General features: G+C 38.8%; 1 protein-coding gene and 2 pseudogenes across 3 annotated transcripts in view; 2 read left to right on the top strand and 1 right to left on the bottom strand.

The window, feature by feature from the left end:
- The window catches only part of Ilrun (inflammation and lipid regulator with UBA-like and NBR1-like domains), a 99406-nt gene that overhangs the window by 64915 nt on the left and 7532 nt on the right, over positions 1–26959 (bottom strand). The gene's annotated exons all lie outside the window — the stretch shown is intronic.
- LOC109686677 (probable ribosome biogenesis protein RLP24 pseudogene) lies at positions 1109–5237 on the top strand (annotated as a pseudogene).
- Positions 24974–25074, top strand: LOC141426050 (U6 spliceosomal RNA; annotated as a pseudogene).

The raw sequence follows: 26959 nt of genomic DNA, 5'->3' as shown, positions 1-26959 counted from the left end.
GCCCTTGGTATGTGGCTTTCAGCAGGGGGCTAAGTCTGTGAATGTTGTTACTTATCTGCAAAACTGAGTGAATACAATCATTCCATCCTAAGGTTAGCTGTGAAGATTGCTGAGGCAATGTGTGACAATGTTCTTGTTCATAAACTGTTCATTCAACAAATTTTAATGAATGAGCACTTACCCACATGTTAGACACTTGGTCTGAAGCTAAGATAGAAAACAGGCATGACTCCTGCCTTTACAAAGATTAACTCCTACTACCTCTCACATGAACTATCAGCAAAGCAGCTTTTCCTCTTTAGGTGAGAAATGGGCTTGGTGTAGAACAGTTTCAACTGCACTAATCAAGTTAACCTTACTTGCAGAAGAACTGGTGACACATGACATGTGTCCTCTGATAAAATACGCTTTTTTTTTTTGGGGAGGGGGAAGGCAAAAGACGCTTGAACTCAGGGCCTATACCTCAAGCCACTCCACCACCTCTTTTTGGTGAAGGGTTTTTTACGAGATAGGGTCTCACAAACTATTTGCCCAGGCTGGCTTCAAACAGTGATCCTCCTGATCTCTGCCTCCTGAGTAGCTAGGATTACATGAGCCATCGGTGCCTAGCTAAAATACACTTTTGAGAGCTGGCTGAGTGGCTCAAGTGGTAGTGCACATACCCAGCAAACATGAGGCCCTGAGTTCAAACCCCAGTGTCACCAAATAAATAAATAATAACACACTTTTGTTCAGCCTTCATTATATAGATGGGCCACTGAGGCACTAATGGATAAAATAACTTGCCCTAGGCTAGGCAATTATTAGAATTTACAACCACATATATTCCAGACTTTTGACTTGCCCATAATTCTCTGTTCTAACAATGTGAACATTTGATTTTAAGAATATATTAGCTATCGTCAATTCTATAAATGAACTACATGGAAGTAAACTAGTTAAACTGAATTCCTGAATATAACTCAAGCTATACAAGAAAAAAAAAAAGAACCCTTATTTGAACACAAATTAAAATGGGAAATCAGGACAATGGATAGAGCCATTCAAGTCTGCACAACATCATCTTAGGGGTCAAGCCATAGTTACATGAGTCACATCTTTCTCGCTTATGGAGTGTCAAAGCCCATCAGGAATCAGGAAGGCCTTTCCATCTCTGAATGACCAAAAAGGTAATCTGACTGGAAAATGACTCAGCAAACTGTACGGAATTCCCAACACCAGCTAGATAGGAAGCTAACAAAGAAGACCAAAAAAGGGAAGTGTCAAACAAAACATGCTTATAATACCATGAATTTTATGGCCTGGGAAGAAACTGAGAATTTCATTAAAAGAGAAAGGTGACTGCAGGTAGGAAATGGGAGCTTTCTAATGACTACTGTCAATGTTTTTAATTCTAAAACTTAATTCATGGATACTATTAAATAAGTGAAAACAGCAAGGAAGGGAAAAAAAAAACAAGATTTCTCTTAGAAGAGAGATAAAGTTCAGACCAACATTTATCTACTTCTTAGAGCCCTAGCAAGCCCAAAACTGTTTCTTCTCTCTACTTTTCCTGGCTACTTATTGATCCATTAATTTTCTTACTTTTTAGAACTAGTCCTTGTAACTACCAGCAGCTATACCTTTTGCCAAGTTGAAAGTAAAAAATAAACACTATGCCACAAAAAAGAAACTCAGATTCAGCAATTCCACTTTTGGATGTATCTAAAAGAACTGAAAGCAGTTCTAAAAGAGAACACTCATGTTCATACATTATCCAAAGAGTCAAAAGATGGAAAAAAAAATATGGGAAATGTTATATGTGTTCACATTATTATTTAAACAAAAAAACGAAAACCCTCAGACAGGACTTCTATGCTTCCTTAAGAAATTTGCACCTAAAAGCAAAAGAAAACTTCTAAAGAATCTTTTTCAAAACAATTTTATCCAGGCTGAGGTGTATCTCAGTGGTACAATGTGTGCTAAGTATGCATGAGTCCTGGATTCAATCCTCAACACCACATAAAATCACCCATTTCAAGTGTATATATAATTCAAAGACTTTAGTTCAGTTACAGAATTGTAGAACCATCACCACGCTGAACACTTTTATCATCCTACTAATGTATTCATCCTCAGAAATGACAAATTACATAGCAAAGGGGAGTTAAGGTTGTTAATCAGTTGACCTTAAAATAGAGACATTATCCTGGATTATCAGTATGAACACTGTGACTTCCTTAACAGTAGAAGACAGAATTTGAAGAGCGAATCAGACCATTGGTGGTATCAGGATTCAATTTCTAAGGAAGAGAATAGGGCCAGGAGCCAAGGAATGTGTGTGGCCCCTGGAAGCAGGATTCTCCAGAAGGAACAGACACTTGGGGACACCTCCATTCTAGTTTGGTAAAACCCATTTCACACTTCTGACTTAGAACTGTTAACATAATGAATTTGTGCATTTTTAAGCCACATAGTCTGTGGTAATTTATCATAGTGCAAAAAAAAAATACAGTAACTATAAAGTATATTCTTCTTTGTACTTTAGTGTATGTTTGAAAACATTCATCTTTTACAAAGAAAAAACTATGAAGGCAGACTAAAGATTATAATTACATGGTTCTGTTTTATGCTGAGTCATTTCCTTCGTCATATTTCTGCTCCAAAGAACTCAAATTTTCAAACAAAGATGAATATTTAGAAATAACTCCTTTTTATGTTTGCCCCTAAATTTAACTATCATAGATATTTCCTGAGATGATAAACAATCACCATGCTTTGTGATCAATAAAATTTTTGAAAATGTTAGAATGCTGACCCAGAGAAGACATGAAAATGTATGATAACCAAAATGTCCTAGGATGACAAACAGAAAAGTAATTCAGGCAAAACTGTATCTTTATAAACAAAACATTTGTGGTTTATTGTTATTCAAAACACTTTCTTTTGGACATGGTTTAAAATAGCAGTTCCAAAATGATCAGGTAAATGTGTAATTAAGCATGATTTTCAGAAGTCTGTTTACCTAACAAGGACCTTATAAAAAGCCAGCACAGATCAAATTTATATTCTCCAACAGCCTGGTCAAAGAACAATTTTCTCAAAAAATACAAAGAACTTTTATTTTTAAATTTTAAAAAAGGGAAAAAAAGGTGCCAAAAAGCCCTCAAAATTGTGAACCAATATTCCATCCTCCCATCTAGCTCTTTTTTTCTGAAAAAGAATATAATAAAGATAAGTTTTATGGGCTTTCATAAGAAATACCGTGCACCTTTTACACATAATTTGGATTTAAATGTCTCACACCTGTCTAGTATTTCTTGCTTTTGAGACTTCCTAACAGAAGGGTACAGACACCAGCTTCAAAGTCTCTTCAGTTTCATCTCCTGTAAGCCTACACATAATTCACCTCCAAAAGCGTATACTAGTGTACACAGCTAAGAGAAAATCTATAGCCCAGCTTATCAATCTTATTCTCTCCTCTAAGAACAAAAAGTAAAGCTTACCAAATTCTATGTAATATAATGAACAAAACCAATGCAATGTTACCAACACCAACAAATAATGACACATGGCATTTAAACTCTGACCTACAACTTTTCTCATTCTGCAGTAAATCCAACTCTAAGTACTCCGAGTATTTATTTGGCTGCTCCTTGGTATAAGTGAGATCGGTACCTTTAAAAAGTTTCATACTAAAAATAAAATTAAAAAAATAAATAGCCAGGTGCTGGTGGCTCCAGTCTGTTATCCTAGCTTCTAGGGAGGCAGCAATGAAGAGGATCCTGGTTCGAAGCTAGCCCTGGGAGAATAGTTCAGGAGACCCAATCTCTAAAAAATGAATCACAAAAAAAAAAGAGCTGGCCAGTGGCTCAAATAAGGAAAAGGGGAGGGGGAAAGAGGGGGAGGGGGGAAGGGAGGGAGAGAGAGAGAGAGAGAGAGAACTAACCACAGAAAGCTTCATATTTAGAGGTAGGTAATTAATTAAATGGAACTTGAAAAAAGAATGTAATAAAGACAGACTTGATATAACTCACAAATTTTAGTGAAACAGGCCTTTTCTTCTTTTACAAACTATTGAAATGGCAGTGCTAGTATCTTTTTAATAGTAAATCTGCTACCTTTTTAAATGAACTAATCTCTGAGTGCAAACAAGGAATACAGCATTTAAATAATATTTCTTGGAATAAATCTGTTATCCTTGCAAACAATTATGTTTTCATGTCCTTGACAACCAACAAGCAGTCAAGGTTGTAAACATCTCATCCAACTCGCATTTCTTATGTGTTACAAAATAAAAGAATTTGTGTTTTTTTGTTGGTACTGGAGATTGAACCCAGGGCCTCATGCATGGTAGGCAAACACTCTACCACTTGGGCGATGCCACTAGCCTCTTGTTTTTGAGACATGATCATACTACCTTTTTACCTAGACTGGCCTCATACATTCCTCCTGCCTCCACTTCCCCACTGCAGGGATTACAGGCATGTCCCTCCCTGCCTGGCTACTAGCTAAAGGAACAGTTTTTTGTTTGCTTTGCATTTTTGTTTTATGTGGTAACAGGGATTAAACCCAGAGCTACTTGAGCTATCACTCCAGCTAAAGGACTTTTAAAAATAGCTACTTTACATAACACCCAGAATTACTACAAAAAAAAAAAATCACAAAATCATCCAAAATAACATGAAGAAAACTGTCCAACTTGGTTTACTAAAAAATAATATTAAAAACTGAAGGGATCTCTCAAGCTGTATGTTTTGTAGTGGGAGTCCCAGGGGTCCCGCTCAGGTTCAACATCCAAATCAAGAAGTGTTATTTCTGTTCAGGGCCCATCTACCCCGACCATGGCATGATGTTCATCCACAATGATTACAAGGTGTTCAGATTCTGTAAATCCAAGTGTCAGAAAAACTTTGAAAAGAAGCACAACCCTCGGAAGGTCTGGTGGACCGGCAGACAGCTGATAAACAGCTGACAGTAGACAATTCATTTGAATATGAAAATGTAAAAATGAACCTGCCAAACACCAGTGAGAACTATGTAATAAAACTATTGATTCAATGAAGAGATCAAACAAAAACATCAAGCTAAATTTATGATGAACAGATTAAAGAAAAATAAATAGTATAGAAAGTCTAGGACATTAAAGTCAAGCAAAACATCTTATCCAGGCCCCTCTTGCAGGCAAAGGAAAGCAGCTGGAAGAAAAACTGGTATAGCAGTTACAACAGGATGTGGACATGGAGGCTATTTCCTAAAAATCTCACAGTCTGTAGCCATTTATATATATACAGTCAAACATCTTTGGAGACTTAGAGCTTCTAAATTACTGATTTGTTACGTAAGATCACTCGAATGAAAGGCAATTTAAAATTAAAAAAAAAAAAACTCAGGGGAAAATAATTTTTCTGTAGTTTTCTTATTCTCCCTAAAAAAGACTGACCTCAAAGAAAAAGCAGCACACATCCCCAAATAATATTGAAAAAGTGAAGGAGTTTACACGTTTCTAGGTTCACAAAGGTCAAAAGATCTCTCTGTTCAGGACCCTTTTCCTGGATCATCCTCTGTAAGGCAAATACTCAGGTTCACACTGCTAAGATACACAGATAGGTATCCCTTATCCATAATCCTTGCGTCATAAGTGTTTCAGACTTCAGATCTTGACATAGCTACTCAGGCTTTACTGGTTAAGTATTATAATCCAAAAATCTGAAATCCAAATTACTCTAAGTTTTAAATTTCACATTTTGGAGCATTTCGGATTTCAGATTTTTAGATTAAGGATACTCTATCTGCACAAAAACAAAACCAACATTTTGCTTATTCAGCCTGAAGTTCTTTTGTGATTCTCACTTGAATAAGTTCCACTTAAAATCTTTTTAAAATTTTTTTGTTGCTTTTTTTTTTTTTTTTTGGTGGTACTAGGGTTTGAACTGAGGGCTTCCCACTTGCTAGATAGGTGCTCTACCACTTGAGCCACTCCATCAGCTAAAACTAACAGTATCTTTATAGAAAATATTGACTATTAAATGAAAAAGGAACAACACAATTAGAAAATAACCTTTTTGCAACCACCTATGGAATAATGAATTTGGATAAGGACCATCAGTGGATGGTAAAAACAGTTGGAAGGACGATTGTTGTGAAATAGAATACTTCCACACTATCAGAGTGTCATCCTCACAAATTACTTATTAATTACAAAGGAGAAAAACAGTCAGGTACTGGTGCTCACACCTGTAATCCTAGCTACTCAGGAGGCAGAGATCAGGAGAATACCAGTTTGAAGCTAGCCCTGGCAAACAGTTCCCAAGACCCTATCTTGATAAAAAAAAAATCCATCACAATAAAAGGGCTGGTGGAGTGTGGCTCAAGTGCTAAGAGTTCCTGCCTGGCAAGCATTAGACACTGAGTTAAAATCCCAGTGCCACAAAAAAAAAAAAAAAGGAGAAAAACAGATGAACACTATTTTAACCAGACAGTCAACTTTAACACAGACAATATGTCTCCTCATGTGATGCAATGACAGACACAACATTACCTACATATTATTTCTAATAAAAAATGTATAACCTGAATCTAATTATGAGGAAACAATCTGACCAATCAACATATCAGACACTCTAGAAGACGACAGGCTTGGAGTCCTTAAAAAAAAAAAAAAAAAAAAAAAAACAATCAATTGGTAGAGTGCCTGCCTAGAAAGTGTGAAGCCCTGAGTTCAAACCCCAATACTGCCGAAAGAAAAAGAAAAGGCAGCTTTGTAAACACAGAAGTGAAAAAAAAAAAAAAAATGAGGTAACTGTCCAAGATTAAGAAAGACATGACAGCCAAATACAACATGGGTTCCTTGGAGAAGATCTCAGGCTTAAAAAAAAAGGTATGTGGTAAGCACCTGCACCTGCCTAGCAAGTGTGTGATGTCCTGCGTTCAAACAACAGTCCCAACAAAAAAAACAAAGTTATGAAAAAAAGGGTAATCTGCAGTTAATTTATGGTATGTAAAGTATACTTCAATAAAGACACTTAAAACAAAATGTTAGAAAAATGGTGATAACTGATGAATTTATGTGAAGACTGCACAAAAGTCTTTGCTGTGCTAATCTTTCATCTTTGCTATTGGTCTGAAAATATTCAAAATAAAAAACTGGGGAATAAATCAGAATGAACTTTGGAGGGCAGCACACATACCCCAAAATTAGTGCTGCTATTTGCAGAATATCTAAAAGGAGCAAAAGGACAAAGTACAACTCTGACCGATTTAGAACTGCATAACAGAGAAACACCATCTTCAGGGCCAAATTTTATCCAAGAATTTAATAAACCAGCAATTTTTTCTTTACTTAGATACTATTTTTTCCTAAATACACAAGTAATACATATTCATTGTTAAAAATTTTTAAATTATGTATGTATGAAAATAACATGAAACCCACAAAAACTGTTAAAAAGGGGGAGAAGGGAAGGGGGTTAAGAAACAGTAATATAAATGGGGTGAATTTGATCAAAGTACATTATATGCATGTTGTAAATATCATAATAAAACACCTTTGTATAATTAACATCTCTAATAAAAAAGAAAATTTAAGAAAGTGAAAGCATTAAGAAAAATTTAAAAATCAACTATAATCCCATCACTAGAGATAAGTATTTATAATATCTACTTTATCCTTCAAATCAATTTGGGCCAGGCAAGGAGAAGCATACCTGTTAATTCAAGTACTCAGGAGACTGAGACAGAAGTATCACTGTGAATTCAAGGCCAGCCTGGGCTAGGTAGCTGAGACCATAGAAAAAAGAAAAACGGGAAAAGGTGGGTAACGACAGACTTGAGCTGCCCTGAGAAATCTGAATCCTCAGCAACCCAATTTATAATGAGGGTCTGCTACAAAGCCCAGATATTAATAGCACCAGGTGTCCTGCAAGTGAAGGTGAAGAAACGAACCAAAACAGCACAGGCTACACATTTGTTTACAATAGGCCTGGGATCCCCTAATATAGTCTTAAGACTATATAACATGGTGACTATCCCACCCTGAAGGAAATGGGTCCACAGTTAACAAACTTCACAGTCATAGTCATGCCATAGCTTCCAATCCTTTTTGTGTCCTACTCTAGGAATATGTAAAGAACCATCATATATATTTGAAGTCAAGTACCTAAAAGAAAAAAACTAAAGGAAACAAACAGAAAAAACCTACATGAAGAAAATACCAAAATCTCCCAGAAAACAAGAGGAGAAGGGAGGGAAAAGAGCCTGTCATCCTAGCTACTCAGGAGGCAGAGATCTGGAGGATCGCAGTTCAAACCCTTCACAAAAATAGGGCTGGTGGAGTGGCTCAAAGTGAAGGCCCTGAGTTCAAGCCCCAGTATTGCAAAAAAAAAAAAAAAAAGAAAGGAAAATTAAGAGAATGGGTCAGAAGGCCCAATGTCTGAAAAACAGGAGCTCCAAGGGAACAGCGAAAATGAAAGAGAGGAAATCAAAAGAATTAACTGAAGAAATTTCCAAGACCAAAAGGAGAGCTTCAATATTGGAGGGGCTCACCAACATTGAGCATATGTGAAAGTACATGCTGAGATGCACTGTGGTCAAATTTCTTTGCTGGAAACACAGCAAACTTACCAAAAGCTTCCAGAGAGGGAAAAAAAACAGGAGTCATTCAAAGAATAAAGAATCAGAGCACTTATCATATTTCAACAATACTACTGAAAAACAAATGACAAAGGACCAGTGCCTTCAAAATTCTGAGAAAAGCATTTTCAAGCTTATAAATGACACCTCCCCAAACTTATGACGTCAACTAAGTATCACAGTATGATAAAGATAAATTCAAATGCAAAATTTTCACATTTCATCTCCCCTGCACTTTTAGGAATTATGGGTTTTTTTTTAATAGAGGTCTAGAAACCAGCTCAAACTAAGAGAGGGTGAGTTGAAGAAAATCCCCAGGGTGAAAGCTGTGCAATAGATCTAGAGCTCAGCCAGTACAGATCAGATTAGGTCAAACACTCTAAAAGACTTAAAAAGAAGAAAAAAAAAAGTACTAAGAAGAAATTTCATGCTGGAAGGGGTTTGAGAATAACAGTAAAAAAAATCTCAGCAAGTGCATAAACCAAAACCCAAATTGTGCAGGAAAGGAAAAGTAATCCAAATCACTAACGGCTCAAATGTTAATAAGCATTTAAACAGTAAGATAACAAGTACTGAAAACGGACTTAATCAAATAAATAAACTGGGAGAACTGGAGATGGAGAGTAAAACTATTAATTTCTATGTGTTAGGCACTTTCAAATCTTTACACATATTCATTCAATCCTCAGATAAAAAAAGTTTTTTGTTTTTTTGTTGTTTTTTTTTAAATTATACAGGGTCTTGCTATGTTGTTCAGGATAGTACTGAACTCCTGGGCTAAAGTGATCCTCTGACCTCAGCCTCAAAGTAGATGAGACTATAGGTAAGCACTGGCGGAATGGATCAGTGTAGAACACCTGCCTAGCAAGCTTGAGGCCCTGAGTTCAATCACCAATACTGAAGAAAAAAAAAAAAAATTCAGTGATAGACCACCAGTCTAGAAAGTCCCAGGACTTGAGTTCAAACTCCACTACCACAACTTTTTTTTTTTTTCTCAGTACTGAAGTTTGAACTCAGGGTCTATACCTTCAGCCACTTTACCAGCCCTTTTTCATGATATCTTTTTTTGGGTTTTTTTTTTTTTGTTTTATTTGGTTTTTTTTCGTGATGTCTTTTTTTGAAATAGGGTCTCTCAAACTATTTGCCCAGAACTGGCTTAGAACCATGATCCTCCTGATCTCTGCCTCCTGAGTAGCTAGAATTACAGTTGTGAGCCACTGGCACCCCACCTACCACAACTTTTAAATGAGCGTTAGTGCTGGGGATGTAGCACAGTGATAGAGTGCTTGCCTAGCATAGCATGTGTGAGACCCTGAGTTCTATACCTAGCACTGCAAAAGGAAAACAAACAAAAAACCTCTTAACATTAGAACTCTGACTTTGGCCCTGAAAAGCCAGACATATACACCAAGGCACAGAAGAAAAAGTGTAAAAACAAGCCCAAACGTATATATAAGCATTTAACATATAATAAAAACAGATTTCAAATCACTGGAGAAAATGAAAAGTTTTCAGTAAATGAGAAAACTGACTAATTATCTAGAAAGCATATTATATACACTGACCTTCCACATTTCCAAATAAATGTGGGCTATTGCAAAAAGACTTACATGCAAATTTTGCATTCATAAAGAAAACAGCTGAGTATTTATATACCAATTAGGTGGGGGTAAGGATTTCTAAGCATGAAACCAAAAGCAGAAATCAAAAGGAAACATTGAATTGATGCCCTAGCATCTCTCTCTCTCTCTCTCTCTCTCTCTCTCTCTCTCTCTCTCTCATATACACACAGAGGGCTGGGTTCAACATCATAAAAATTCATACATAAAAGGGCCAGATAGTTATAAGCAAAAACATGGCAAACCAAGTAAAAAAGACAAACTAGAGTTGGATAAGAAGAATAACTTCTAATGTTGACAACTATTTTCTTTTTTGTGTGTGGTTCTAGGGTTTGAACTCGGGCCTACACCTTGAGCCACTCCATCGGCTCTTTTTTTTGTACTGGGTTTTTTTTTCAAGATAAGGTCTCTCGAACTATTTGCCCAGGGCTGGCTTCGAACCTTGATCTTCCTGATCTCTACCTCCTGAGTAGGTAGGATTACAGGCATGAGCCACTGGTGCTCAGGTGACAATAATTATTTTGTGAGGTACTCAGAATCAAACCCTGGGCTTCGTACATGGTAAACACACTACCATTAAGCTACACCTCAGTTTCCAACAGAGTATTTCAAAATATCTAGTGTAGGATCTGGAATGTTCCAATGCAAAGAAATGATAAACCCCTGAGGTAACAGATATGCCAACCTGATCATTACACATTGTATATGTGTTAAAATATCTCACTATACCCTTTAAGTATATACAATTATTAATATATCCATTAAAATAGATAAATAAGGGCTGGGGATATAGCTCACTGGAACTAACAGTTTTGCCTAGCATAAGTGAGACCCTGGGTTAGATTCCCAACACCAAAAATAAATCATTTCTTTTTATTTTTCTTGGGGGGAGAGGGGGTGCTGGGGTTTGACTTACACATGCTAAGTACACGTTCTACCCACTGAGCAACACCTCCAGTCCCAGTATTTTTTAAAAAGGAGGAAAAGAGGACAACCTGAAGGAAAGGCAAGCATTTAATTTAAAAAGTTATTTTCCTTAACATGCAAACAGCCTGGGCGGGTGGAGTGGCTCAAATGGTAAAGCACATGCCTGGCAAGTATGAGGTCCTGAGTTCAAATCCTAGTGTTACCAAGAAAAAAAAAAGATCATACAAATGATCATACAAATTAATGAAGAAAAGAATAACTATCCAACAGAGTAGGGTAAAAAAACCACACAAGTCCCAGAAATATACAAATGGCCAAGAAAGACACAGAAAACAGACAACTTCATTCATAATTAAAGCAAAACAAATTAAAATTAATATATTTTTAAGCACAAAGACAGAGATAATTCTTTAGCTGACTAAGAGTAGGATAAACTGTCCATCAACAAGGTCAGCCCCAATGGAATACTATGCATCCATCAAACATAAACAAACACACACCGATGCTGTCCATAGCGCACTGTGAAGTCCAAAAAAGCAAGCTGAGAACAGTGTATATAGTATGACCCTGTTCATATAGTTCAAAATAGTTTTCTTTAAGTATAGGAGATAGGATGAGACCTCTATGTAAACCAAGGTAGTGGTGGCAAATGCCTGTAAGCCTCGTTACTTGGGAGGCAGAAATCGGTAGGATCTTAGTTGCAGGCCAACCCAGGCAAAAAGTTAGTGAAACCCTGGTTCAACCAATAACTAGATGTGGTGGTGTGCACTTGTCATCCCAGGTACATAGGAAACATAAAGAGGAAGACAGCAGTTTGAGGTTAGCCCAGACAAATAGTTCACAAGATTCCACTTACAAATGACCAGAGCAAAATAGACTGGAGGTGTGCCTCAAGTGGTAGAGCACCTGCTTTGCAAGCATGAAGCCCTCAGTTCAAACCCCAGTTGTGTCTCCCCTCCTCAAAAAGAAAATTAAATGATTCTAGGTCCATATAACGGAATACTGTGAAGCTTTTAAAGGTAAAAGTGTAGAACCTTGTTTAAGAAAGGAATGGCATGGAATACTACTCGGCCATAAAGAAAAATTACATCATTTGCAGGAAAATAGAGGGAACTGGAGACCACCGCGCTAAGTGAGATAAGCCAAGCTCAAAAGGCCAAATATCCCATGTTCTTATTCACTTGTGGAACCAAGACCTAAAATAATTATGATTGTGGTAATAACAGGACATGAATGTATAGGGGAGACTTTCTGGGGAACAGTGGGAGGAAGGAGGAGGAAAGGAGAGAAAACTGAGGGGTGAAAGAGATCTAAGTAGGCTATATATACATGTACATACATATATGAAGGTAACATAATGAAAGCCACCAAACACTGCTGGAAGAAAAAGGGAAGATAGGGGAGAATGGAACTATAATGGAGGGAGTGAAATTGTTCAAAGTACATTGTATACATGTATGTAACTATCACAATCAAATCCCTTCATATTATTTATTAATGCATGGTTATTCAAAAATTAAGTAATTTTTAAAAATATAAAAAGCCAGGCACTAGTGGTTCATGCCTACAATCCTAGCTACTTGGGAGTTATGATCAGTAGGATCATAGTTCAAAGTCAGCCTAGGCATATAAAAGTTTGTGAAACCCCATTCCAAAAACACAACACAAAACAAGGCTTGCAGGGTGGCTCAAATGGTAGAGTGCCTGCCTAGCAAATGTGAGCCTGAGTGCAAATACCATATGGGCAAAAAAATAAATAAATAAAAAGTAATTATATTTTATAAAAAGAAAAGAAGAATGTACTGGATTGAACAGTGTGCCCTGCCCTCAAAATTCATGTTCACCCTGAACCCTGTGTCTTTGCAGATGTAATTATTAAGATGAGGTCATTGTAGACTAGGGTGGCCTCCAAATCCAAATGACTAGTGTCCTTATAAGGAAGATGAGAGACTGATGAAAGTGGCTTTTATTTGTAATCCTAGCTACTCAGGATGCAGTGATCAGGATGATAGAAGTTCAAGGCCAATCCTGGGAAAAAGTCTACAAGAAGACCCCATCTCAACCAATAAAAGGTGGACATGGTGGCAAGAGTCTGTCACTCCAGCTACATGGAGAAATGTAAAGAGGAATATACAGGTCCAGGCCAACCCAGGCATAAACATGACACCTTATGCAAAAACAAACAAACAAACAGTTAAAGCATAAAGGGGTGGAGGTGTGGTTCAAATGGTAGAATGTCTGCCCGGAAAGTGCAAGCCCCTGAGTTCAAACAGCAGTTCAGCCTTCCCCCGACCCCCTCCCCCACCCCGCCCCACACACAAAAAATGCTGACGAGAAAGCACTTCAGAACACATTCTATATTATTCAAGCAATCATTAGGAGGTGGAACAGGCTATGAATCACTAACCTCAAGCACAGTAATTCAAGTGTGAACCCTCAGAAACACCTTACAGACCCAAGGCCTAAAACACTGTAGCAAGCCAGGCATTGTGGCACACATTTGTAATACCAATACTCAGAAAGCATAGGCAGGTCTATAGCTGTTAACACCCTGAACACACCCCATCTCGGAACCTAAGCAGGGTCGGGCCTGGTTAGTATTTGGATGGGAGAAGCATAAGCAGGAGGATAGAAAGTTCAAAGCCTGAGCTACATAGCAAGACACTGTCTCAAAAAACCAAGGGCTTGGGAGGTAGTATACACAAGTCCTTGAGTTCAAGAAAGAAAAAGGAAAAGAAGAAGAAAGCAAGAAAGTTGGGTGTGGTGGCAAGTCTGTCATATCAGCTATGTGCGCACCACCATACCCAACTTAACTGGTTGAGATGAGGTCTCACTTTCGCCCAGGGTGGCCTTGAACTGAGAACCTCCCAAACCCTGCCACCCAAGTAGCTAGGATTACACACATGACCACATCTGACCTAAAAAGTGAGTCTTAAAACCCAGTACGCAGGGCTGGTGGAATGACTCAAGTCATAGAATTACTGCATAGCATGCATGAGCCTGGAGTTCAAATCCCAGTATTGCCCCGCAAAAAACAAAAACGTGAAACAAAACCAAAAAAGTGTACAGTGAGATTAAGTCTCCATATCTAGGAATAAGTTGTTCCCCCTCCCAAGACATACATTAACTTTGGGAAATCATTAGGATATCATTTACTAAATCAATTACTCTTGAAATGTTTCATTTGCACAAGATGATTTAATAAACTTCTTCAGTGAGTTTTAATCCTATTGAGTTCTGAGTCCCTAAAAAATTCAACTTACAAATTGAATTCTCTGACAAAACCATGTAAACAAATTTAGATGAGCTCACTACTACTTTACCTCTTAACACAGCAAAATCAAGTTTTAATAAAATTATAATTATTAGATGAGTCTGTTGCTTAATACAGAGAAGGAATTTTACTGTTTCAAATGACCTAAGTAGGATGTGAGGGCGATCTGGCTGCGACATCTGTCACCCCCATTGATTGCCAGGGTTGATTCAGTTGATCTGGCTGGCTAGGCGGGTGTCCCCTTCCTCCCCCACCGCTCCATGTGCAATGACCATCCCCGATAGAGGAGGACCTTTCTTCGGTCAAGGGTATACGAGTAGCTGCGCTCCGAACAAGCTCTCAAATGACCTAAGTCCATCATTACACTGTTATTGATTTTTGGTGATACTGGGGGGATTGAACTCAGGGCCTCATGTTTGCTAGGCAAGCTCTCTGCCTCACACTCACAGCCCTCTTTGCTTTAGTTACATAGGGTCTCCAGTTTTTGCCCAGGTGGGCCTGAACCTCAACTCACCTACTTATGCTTCCTGCACAGCTGGGGGGGACAGACACATGCCACTATGCCTAGCTCCAGGAACTGCAGGTGTATCAAGTACCTTGACAACTAAATTCAGTTTCTGCTAAAGCAACGGATGTATAAAGGCCTCAGTACCTCAGGTGCTGGTGTCTCATGCCTGTAATCCTAGCTATTCAGGAGGCAGAGATTAGGAGGATCACAGTTCAAAGCCAGCCCAGGCAAATAGTGTGTGAGACCCTATCTCAAAAACACCCATCATACATGCACCAAAAAAAAAAAGACTGGTGGAGTGGCTCAAGGAGTAGGCCCTGAATTTAAACCCCAGTACTGCAAAAAAAAGTTCAAAATTTTGCTTACATACACACAAGCATAGAAAAGTCTGTGTATACATGTGCACATAAACATTTTCTGAAAGGTAAAGAGGAAATCATTATTGTAGCTTTTACCTGGAAAAGGCAGGGGATATTTGTTTTTCACCTTTAGTGTACAGGTTACAAGTAAGTAGCTCAAGGACTCCATCCTGTCCACAGACGTGCTTTCTTTGGCCCATAGTGTGTTTTAGTTTTTCAGAATTGTGTGTGTGTGTGTGTGTGTCTGTGTGTGTGTGTCACTGGTGTTTGAACTCAGGGCTTACTAGGCAGGTGCTCTTACTACTTGAGCAACTCCACCAGCCCTTTTCGAGATAGGGTGTCAAGAACTATTTGCCCAGGCTGGCTTCAAACCACAATCCTTCTGATCTCTGCCTCCTGAGTAGCTAGGATTACAGGTATGAGCCAAGGGTGCCTGACTTTTTAGAACATTTTTATTAGCATATATTAATTATACAAAGGGATTTCATTGCGGTATTTCCATACACACATATAATGTACTGCTCATAGTGTTTTTAAAATATTTGAGTTAGCTGAACCACTACCTGAAAAATAAGGCAAAACAGGTCTGGGGGTGTGACTAAAGTGATAAAGCACCCACCTAGCAAATGTGAGGCCTTGAGTTTACACCCCAATACTATCAAATAATATATACATAAATATTCATATATGTGTGTGCAATTATGTATTCATACATATACATGCATGTGTGTGTATATATATATATACACGAATACATATATGTATATACATATATATACGTATATATATATACATATATACATATATATATGTATGTATATATATGTGTATATATATATATATATATATATATATATATGAATTAGTTGCTAACATTAAAAATCAGGACAGGAGACATGGCTCAAGTGATAGAACACCTGCTTACCAAGTATAAGGTGTTGAGTTCAAACCCCAAGACCACCACCACCAAAAACAAAACAAAACAAAACAAAAACCCAGGACATTTCTCATAAAAATCAGTATTTCTGACTTCTATTGGAAAAAGAGAGAGAAATCATTTAACATGACCCCTAGCCCAGCAGGGCAACATTTGACTTAAAGTATCAGATACCCTCCATATAAAAGGCAAGTACTTTCTAGCTTAACACACAATTCAATTGTTAACCATCTGATAGCTATAGCTATTTTCATTTGCAACCCTTGTTTAGACTTTTCCAAACTACTTGAACTTACTTTTGAAACATTTTTCCTCAATTAAAATTCACTGACAAAGACCCAAGAAAACTTTAGAGAGCTTACAAAGATTACTTTTTGCCCATTCACATCTCAATAACTGATACTTTTTCTAAAGTAGAAATTCCCTCATAAACTGAATCACAGAAGATATTCAAAGGGCTGGGGGCATGGTTTAAGTGACAAAACACCTGCCCAGCAAGTGCAAGGCTCAGAGTTCAAACCCCAGTACCATCAAAGATAAAAAGATAATTCAGTACAAGGAAATAGAAAAGTATTTCCTAGAAAAGTAGATAGATAAAGTGGGGCCAATCTTAACAGATTCCAAATTACTTCCAGAATCAATATTCTTTGAGTTACCTAAATTTTAAATTTACAAGTCATGAATGCAGCTGTTAATAAATTTAAATCTATAAACAGCCAGAAAAAGTAGTTTAGTTTTATAGGACTTGTTTCTTTTAAAAGCAATAGACTTCAAGAGTTCAAAAAAAAAAAAGGTCTTTTTTCACCAGGGTGCGGTGGCATACAGCACACACCTATAATCCCAGCACTTGGGCGGCTGAGACAGAAGAATGTAAGTTCAAGGCCAGCCTGGGCTATACCAAGACCTTAAATGAATGGATGGAGAGACGAATGATTGGATGGATGGATGGATAAATGAACAAATAAACTAACTCCCACCTACCTTCATACACTATTTCAACAAATGTTTACTGAACACCCCTCTAAGTATAAATCATCGAATAAGATGCTTAGAAACAAACAAAAGCTGTTGGGGGCATTTTCCTCTGAAGTGTGTGCTTGCAGACATGACAAGTGTTACAAACAGGCAAGAGTAGAGTTCAGAGAACAGAGTACTAAGAACAGTGATTAATATGCAAATTCCAGAAAAACAATAGGGATTCATAAACCAAGGAAAAAGGAAAGAACATTCTATATAGAAGAAAATGTTCAATATTGGGAAAATGAAGGTATGAGTGGCAAACAAGCAGTAGTCTAGTTTGAAGGGGGTGGTAGAAGTAGGATATCCAATAAAAAGGATATGCCAGAAAAGCCTGTACTTCTAATAAGTATAAATAAATTGGGAACAATTGGGCTGAAGGTATATAGCTTAGGGTAGAGCACTTGAGTGCTTGCCCTGCATATTCAGGGCCTGGGTTCAATTCCCAGCAATGGGGGGAGATAATTTTTGCAGGGTATTGACTGATTGTCAAGCTAAAGCTGTACATACTGAGTTCAACCTCCAGTACTGCCTAAATAAATAAATAAAGCTGTTTATCTGGTAATCAATAAGGCACTGGTAAAGGTTTCTAAGAATGGCCTAAAACAGCTATGATTTAGAAAGATTGAGTTGGTGGTGGTTATGTCCACAAAATGGATGGGAAGGAAGAGAAGACCAGGTGTAGAAAACTAATTTGGAGACTATGCCTGTCTTACCTTGTTAAACTTGGCCCTAGCAAACTAAGGTGGTGCCAGGGAACATAGAAAAGAGACAGCCAAATCCAAGTAGAAAGGAACTGAGGCAGGCTGGAAGTAGGAAAAGTCTGGGGCTCATGTAGGTTGCCTGGCTGGTTTTCTATGCCCCTCCCCACTTGTTCATTATTGGGTGGGAACCTCCTGGGCCAGCCTTCCTATGGGGTAGTGTAGGTTTTAAAGCCACCTGAAAAAGAAAAGCACTCTCTCTCTCTACCAGTGGACTCCACCTATGCCCACCATGCCCCATTCTTCTTCTTCCCTTTCCTCACCTGGCAAAACAGGTGAATCCCCTTTCCTATCCTACCTCACCCCATCCACGTGCTCTGCTTGGATTTTTCCATTTGAAGCACAAAATCCAGGATCTTATGATCACAGACTGCACCAGCACCCTGTGTTGTGTTCCTTCAACATTTGTGGGAAGCCAGCCTGGAGAAACTGACCAGTGAGATCCCAATATGCTATCTCTGCTAATCTTTATTTTAATTCATATTTCTCTGCCTCTGGTACTATGCCTCACAACCTGATGCTTCAGAACCAAACACCACTTATGGCTTGGGTGGTAGAGGACCCTCACGCTGGGGCATTCACCTGATCCTTGGGACTGGTTTGGAGCACCCTGAATGGTAGGACGCCATTTGCTGGCAGGACTCACAAGCCCACACAAGCATCCCAAGACACAGGGTTCATGTCCAAGTTCCCTGATCCTGCCCCAGGGAGTGGACCACATTAAAAGTTAGCTGCCCTTTCTCCAACCCTACCTTCCCTAACCCTTAAACTCCCCTCCCCCATCCTTTCCTTCCCTGTACTTTGGAAGACCCTACTCCAAGGCCTGCCCTGGGAAAGCACAGTTGCTCAAAAAATGGGGGAGGGAGCCACACGGACAGGGAGCACATAAACTAATACCTGTGGGGTGGGAGGCTTGCATGCCCCTTGCAGATGCCCGCCCCATCCCCCGTTGGGGAAGGGACATAAAACTACAGGTTTTACACCTGTCAGGGCACAATAGCGGTAAAGGGAATGGAGCCTTGTGCCCCATCCTGAGTGCAGCATCCCAGCCACCCCTGGTGTCTGGGGACAGGAGTGCACACACGGCTTCCTGGGACACCCCTTGGGGCAAGTAGCAGCATGGCACAGGCCATGTGGATTCCCAGCTGGCCACTCAAGGAAACCATGTCCATGGTTCACTACAATGCCCACGCAAGGTTACTCAGTTGGCAACTCAAGGTAACCACACCTGCGGTTCACGACATCTGTGCACAATTTCCCAGATAGCTATGCACACATTTTTCTCTATCCGTCCCTGGAAGCCATGCCTCTGGAGATCCAGAAGTCCCACCTCCAGAGGGCTGGAGTAGGCCCCTCAGAACCCCCAATACACCTACCACCACTGGCACAGAACCCACCCCTCCTGGACGTCTAAGCACCATTCAGCAGAGCCTCCAGGCCCGTGGCCATAGGGTGCGATCCTACAATCCCTCCCCTCAGGTCTACAGTAGCACAGGCCCCACCCTGCTGCTTCTCAGCATTGGCTGGAAGCCCCGCCTAGCAAACCACAGAGCACAGGGGCAAAGCACAGTGACCATGACCTTGGGGGCAACAGCGGCAGCAGCGTATGTGCTGCAATAGATACCGCCTTGTGCATGCTCGGGCACTGCACCGGCCAAAAGACTCTGTTCAACAGCCTCCAGCTATAAGGCTTCCAGGGAGCTGAGATGGGGAATGCAAAGGCAGGACAGCTCCACCACCAGTGGGGAAACCAGGGGAGCTTGGGGCACCTGGTACAAGGCAGATGAGGCACCACTTCTGGTGACCAAAGTCCCATGCCTAACCAAACCACCTTCCTCCTATCTGCACACCCTTCTCTGTCTTCTTTCTCTGACCCACTCTCTTACCCACCTACCTGCCTATCTTAGCCAAAGATTCTAAATTCCAAAGGTAAAATCTAAATTAACATATAGGTCACATCTGTATAGCTGTGGCATTACTTGTTACTGTCCTTAAATGTTAAATACATTTAAATTCTCTAAAGCATGATTTAACATTGGTCACCCATAAACTATATCTATAATAAAAAAGCACTGTAACCTATTTAAAATTCAGTTATTCTAAAAGCAAAATTAAAAGAAAAAATTAATACAATGTCATCTTTTTACACCAAAATATAGTGCTAATTAATGCTGTCCATCATAATTACTATTCTAAAATGCAATAAACCTTTAAAAACATTCTAACTTTAACTGTTCTCTGCTGAAAAAATTAGGCTTATACCCAAGAGGTTAAAGAAAATGGGTTCTTATATGCAACCATTTTAAACAGGCAATTTAATTAGAGGTTTTATTCCTAAAAAGTAATTATTTTTGTTTTAAAATTAATAAAATTTTGTTCTCCATAGCTCAAAGTAGTATGTCAAATTCTAAATTTAAGTTCCTTTCCAAACTGTAGATCTGTAAATGGCTGGGTTCCATAGGGTTTAGATTCTTGGCTTTGTAGGTGATAACAAAGCCCATTTATAAGAAAAATCCAAGATCTAATTATAAACACCTGGTGTAAACTGGACACTAACAAAACCTTTTAAATCCCACCTTGGCTTGCTTTAATTTATCTGGTCTTTCATTAGCATGCCTAACTCATGAACATCTGTCTCTCAGGGGGAGATGTCTTTTATCCCTATAACAGACTGCTATTTTGAGCCTGTATGTTTCATGAAATGTCTTTGTGTCCAACTGAGAGACGCTTTGGAGAGTCCATGTGGTCACAGGAAATGCCACCATGTGTCGAGCACCATTTTGCCTTACTCTAGGAAAACTATAACTTGTGATTAAAATTCTCTAGATTAATATAATTTCTATACATGTTATTTTTACTACATTAATCTGTTAAGGATTGGCCCAAAAAAGTGTATTTATATTAAAAATCTATTATAAATTACTTAGGAATCTAGCTGACTAATGTTCTAAAAATAATGACAAAGAAATGATTTAAGAGTACACTGAATTAATGTATTCTGTGTCACTGTGCGTGTTTTCTCTATGTCTTTATCTCCTACCAATTGTGGCCACTTAATTTTTACTTTTCGAGCTCCTTATACATGCTTATATTCATTGGCATGCCTAGGTCATAACATCTACGTGTCTGTGTATGTGTTTAGATGTCTTTAGGATGGTTCTTAAGCTACTTTTATAAAGTTAACGTGCACAAATATCTCAAAGGTTATCTAAAGTTCTAACCCCAATCAGGCCTAGTTATTCTCTGCCTTAGGACTACAGAAAATTTTATTAACAATAATCTCTCAGGCCTAGTTATTCTCAGCCTTAGGACTACAGAAAATTTTATTAACAATAATCTCAATCTGTTTTATTCTACCATGAGTATAATTTACATTTAACTCTTATAATTGTTTATTGACCTATGCATTCTCATAGAATGCTATTATTAAAAGGTGGTTTAATTTAATTTCCTTCCCATGTCTTTTTTAACTAAGAGCTTTATTTAAAACCTTTTTTTAAATTTGGGTTTTTACAAAGGTTATTTCAATATACAAATTAAGGTCTTAAAACTTGTAGGTTTATAATTTAAAATCTGCCTACAAGTTTTCTAAGGTTAATATGTATTTAAAAATGGGTTTCTGTTTTATCAAAATAACTATTAAGATCTTTTGGTACTGTAGGCTAATATAAAATTTTACCAAAACCAAACAGAAGCTTATCCCTCCAGATGTAGCAATATACTTAACCCCTTATCTCTGTTTCCATATCTAATTATTTGAGACATTATTCTTAATTGGTTTATTATTAAAAATTATACATGTTCTCCCATTTTCTCAGTTTACAAGCTGACTACAACCCCATGGCCTGATATAAAAACTAACACAAGTGATAGGTTAGTACAGAACTTGGATTCTGTACTGATCCTAATAGCACTGATGTCTTAATAGTTGAGTCAACATTCAGAATCAACATCCCATCAAACAACCCCTGTGCTGGAGTGGATGAGGCTGGCCCTTGGGGGAATGGCCAACTCCGAAGCCAGGGTACCCTGCCACTCGCTTGCTCCACAGATGTGTCAGGGAAACAGGTCAAAAGTACCTGTGTTGAGGCTTTCAGAAGGTTCAAGAGGGATGCTTTGAGAATCTAGAAAGTTCTCATTTTTCTCTCTCCAAAAGGGCAACTATCCACCTCTCCTTTTCTCTCACTGTCCACCAACCAGCATAGGGAATTCCATTCAGGAGCCCTCGTGCAGGGGTGGAGGGATGAATGGATTCTCCCCCTCCCCTTTCTCTCTCCCTCTTTCCACCAACCAGCATAAAGAAAGCCAACATATTCATTTGGCTGTATCCTTAAGTATTGAAGATGCTTTGATCCTACTAACCAAAATAAGATGACAAGTTCTCTTCATAACCCATTTAAGATCATTTCCTATTCTTTACAACCTGCTTAAATTAGTCTCATGCCAGACACAAAAACCTAAGGTATTTTTCCAATAACATTAAAGGAACTAAGTTTAAACTAAGTAAAAATTCCTTAATTAGTTCTCCTAGTGCCTTATACGTGTATCTAAATAGTATAAAATCACTTACAGAGTTAAAAGTATACACATGTAAGCAGCTATAGTTCTTTTATCTAAGATACCTTCTAATAAGATCTTTGACATTTATTTCTACTCTTTATGACAAATGCTAAAAGTTCTATCATTTAGGCCTGACATGTGTCAGGTAAACATTGGTTTATCTGACATTCACTAGATAAACATCATTTTATATATATAATATACATATAATTGAACATCAGAATAGGGGCTATTTTAAATTACTAACACTGCCTTCCCTTAACCATTGAAAAATTTAGGGTTTTTAGCTGTCAGTACTTGTTACTTTACTAACCAAAATTCAAGGTTTAAATTGTAATTAACCATGGTTACTTTGAGTTTTGTCATTACAGTCCTGAACTTCAAGAAAATTCACAGACAAGTGCTTATCTATCACTCAGGACAAACTTTAAGTGTTAGGGTCATTTTGTATTCTTCTTATAAAAATACTGTAACTGTTACTGCTAACACTTTACAGCAATATAAAAGTATCAGTACATCTCCTATGGGACAAGCAGTAAGATTAAGCCCAGGCTAAGAACCATATTTTTTATAAATCACTTTGTTGCTTAATTTGGCCAAAAAGGTCACATTAGCACTGACTTCTGATCTGTTTTGAGTCTCCCTCCTTCTTGGGACAGAATCTGACTTTCTAGACTTTCCAGGGGAGCACTCCTGCTGCACCAAGGGACAGAACTGCCCAACTGGCAAAATATTCAGAGAAACAGTTTAAGAGGATGTGACCCCCGAGTGGTCAGTGTCCCCCAAATTCTCAGAGGAACAAGTGGTGTTCAGCCACCTAAGACAGTTCAAAAGGACTGCACAAATGAGGGGAATTCTCCAGATCCAGATGGAGTGAATTGTGCCAGACCTCTAAAAGTAACCAAAGGTGAGTGATTTTTTAAAAGGGTACTCTTATGCATATGCTTTAATATTTAAGCCTTCTAGGCTTTTGGCAAAAAGCAAACTCATGTCTTTGGCCAAGGCCTTCTATTTAAACAAAGCCAATACAACTTTCAATGGTATCTAACTTCTGCTTAGGAATGCTGTGAGCCTTCTTTCTGTACAGAACTGACTCATTGATGTTTACTCACTAATTGAACTAACACCTGGTCCCTGGTACACCTTGCCCCTAATGTACTCAGCCTTTAACTACAGTCCAAAAAACAGGGCCGGCTAAGAGTTAAAAATAGCTACAGGTATTTACCTATAGGTAAAGTAACCGTAAGACTGTCGCTTTTCAAAACTACTTTGTCCTTCCTGCCACACCTGGCAGGGCCCCTTCTGATGCTCCTATCAGTGTTAAATGTTCAGGTCATGCCTTCTAAATGAGATTTATCTCTTTCAAAATGAAAGCCTTTAGGGACCCAAACCATGAGGCAACAAGGCTATCAAACAAAGTTCTACAAACAAATGAGATCTCCATGAGCAACCCAGATCTCCATGAGAAACCTTAACTATGCTGGGCAGTAATTCAGACACCTTGTGTCCAAATGAGCCCCAAGAGAAAGAAATAGGAGACACAATTTCCCTTTATAGGTAGAATCTGCTGCCCCTTGTCAGCTTGAAGCAGATACTGAAGATGGATCATCACCCTTCAGCAACCCCCCCAAAAAAGAAATTTTTGGAATACTTTCTCTCAGGGGAAGTTTGAGGCAGGCTAAAAGTAGAAAAAGTTTGGGGCTCATGTAGGTTTGTGGCTGGGAACTGCCATGTCCCTCCCCACTCGTTCATTATTGGGTGGGAACTTCGTGGGCCAGCCCTCCCATGGGGTAGTATAGGTCTTAAAGCCACCTGAAAAAGAAAAGCATTCTCTCTCTGCCAGTGGACTCCACCTGTGCCCACCATGTCCCCTTCTTCTTCTTCTTCCCTTTCCTCACCTGGCAGAACGGATGACTCCCCTTCTCTCAATAAAGCTATCCTACCTCACCCCATCCATGTGTTCTGCTTGGATTTTTTCCATTTGAAGCACAAAAATGAGGATCTTCTGATCACAGACTGCACCAGCACCAGTACCAAGGAAAGGGACAGCCTTGGTGATAACTCATTACAAGACTAATTTCTAGGAGAACAGTGAAGCTATTAACAGAAGAGGGAAATTCAGAAAGAAAAGCTGGCTTGGGTAAAGGAATAAGGCAGGTTTTTAGACACACCTACTTTTGGGTACCAACAGAACATCCCTAAGATTTTCCCCCACTAGAAAACCCTGCAACACTTACCTAGCCTAACTTTTAGTGATCAGAGACAACAGAGTATACAAGTAAGGATATGCTTAATGCAGAGTCAGTGAAAAGCTAGTTCCAGAGCATAAAACATGATGAAAATTAAGCTCTACAGAATGAAGTTAGTGCTCACCTCACACCACACACAAAAATTAACTCTAGTGCTCACTTGGGCAGCACACATACTGGAACGATACAGAGAAAATTAGCATGGCCCCTACACAAGGATGACATGCAAATTCATGAAGTGTTCCATATTTAAAAAAAAAAAAAAATTAACTCCAAGCCAGGCACTGCTGGCTCACACCTGTAATCCTAGCTACTCAGGAGGCAGAGATCAGAAGGAGTAGTTCCAAGCCACCCCAGGCAAATAGTTCAGGAGGCCCTACCTCGGAAAAAAACATCACAAAAGGTTCAAGATGAAGGTCCTGAGCTCAAACCCCAATACTGAAAAAAAATAAAACTCCAAATGGAAAAAAATACCTAAAAACTAAAAACATACAACTTAAAAGAAAACATAAAGGTAAACCTTCATTATCTTGGATTTAGTAATAAATTCTTAGATATGACATCAAAAACACCAGCTATGAAAAAACTGATACTGACCTCTCAACATTAAAGACATTTGCATATAAAAGATCATTATCTCCAGGGAGGTGGCCCATGGCTATAATCCCAGCTACTAGAAGAGGTAGAGATCTCAACTCTACCTCTCTAACTCAGTTAGAGAACAGCCTGGGCAAAAAGTTATGAAATTACTGATACTCCATTTCAATTAATAACCTGGATACGATGTTGCATGCCTGTTATCCTAGCTACACAGGATGGCTGTCTGAGGCAGGTCCAGAGCAAGACCCTATCTAAAAACTAAACTAAAGCAAAAAAAAAAAAAAGGAGTAGGGGGCTAGGTATGGTTCAACTGATAGAGCACCCACCTAGCAACTGCAAACTGCAAGGCCCTGAATTCAAACACCAAACTGCACCCCCCTCAAAAAAATGACATTATCAAGCAAGTGAAAACACAATGCAGAGAATGGGAAAAAAACATTGAAAATCATGTATCTGGTAAGAGTCTACTATCCAGAATATATAAAGATTCTTATAGAACCAGGCACCCATGGCTCAAGTTTGTTAATCCTAGCTTCTTGACAGGTTGAGATCAGGAGGAGGATCATGGTTCAAGACCAGGTCAGGAAAATAGTTTGCAAGACCCCACCTCCAAAGTAACGGAGGTGGGGGGGGAGATTGGTGGTGGCTTAGTAGTAAGCAAAGATGCCTTCCAAAGTAACCAGAGCAAAATAGACTGAAGGCGTGGCTCAAGCAATAGAGCACCTACTTTGTAAATATGAAACTGAGTTCAAACCCCATCACATCAAAAAGTAGGGGGAAAAAAAAAAAAACTCTTACAACTGAACAAAAAGATAAACAACCCAATATTAAAAATGGGGAAAGGATTTGAACAGATATGTCCACAAAAAATACATACAAATGGCCAACACATAAGTGTTTTTCAGTTGGGTGCTGGTGGCTCATGCCTGTAATCCTAGCTACTCAGGAGGCAGAGATCAGGAGGATTATGGTTTGAAGCCAGCCTGGGGAAGTTTGAAAGACCCTATCTCGAAAAATACTTCACCAAAAAAGGGCTGGCAGAGTGGCTCAAGCACTTGCTTAGCAAGTGTGAGGCCCTGAATTCAAAACCCTAATACTGCCAACATAATAAAAATAAAAAGATGTGGTTTTTCAGCATCGTTACTAATTATGGAAATGAGAATCAAAATCATAATGAGGCATCACTTCATGTTCTCTAACATGACTATAATTGCAAAACAGAAGGTGGTGGGAGGGATTATCTGCAAAGCCAGTATTCCTGACTGCTAAGCTCCCTACCCAGGACTTAAAAACACTCATCTACAGGTGCCCCTCCCTCTGCCTCAGTCTGACATGAGTTTTATTTTCCTATGTAGCCTAGGCTTGGCTGTGAATCTACTGGCTCTTCCTTGCCATCACTATGGATGGGCTGCAGGCATGGCTCCAGTGGTAGAGTGCTTATCTAGCATGCATGAAGCCCTGGGTTCAATCTCCAGTACCACAAAAACAAAAAAGGTTAAGTGTTTGTAAAAATGTGAACAAATGGGACAGACTCTCAT

This window comes from Castor canadensis, chromosome 8, assembly GCF_047511655.1.
Source record: "Castor canadensis chromosome 8, mCasCan1.hap1v2, whole genome shotgun sequence".
NCBI classification, from domain to species: Eukaryota; Metazoa; Chordata; class Mammalia; order Rodentia; family Castoridae; genus Castor; species Castor canadensis.
The sequence above is the reverse complement of the archived record's forward strand: the minus strand, read 5'-3'. Positions and strand labels throughout refer to the sequence as shown.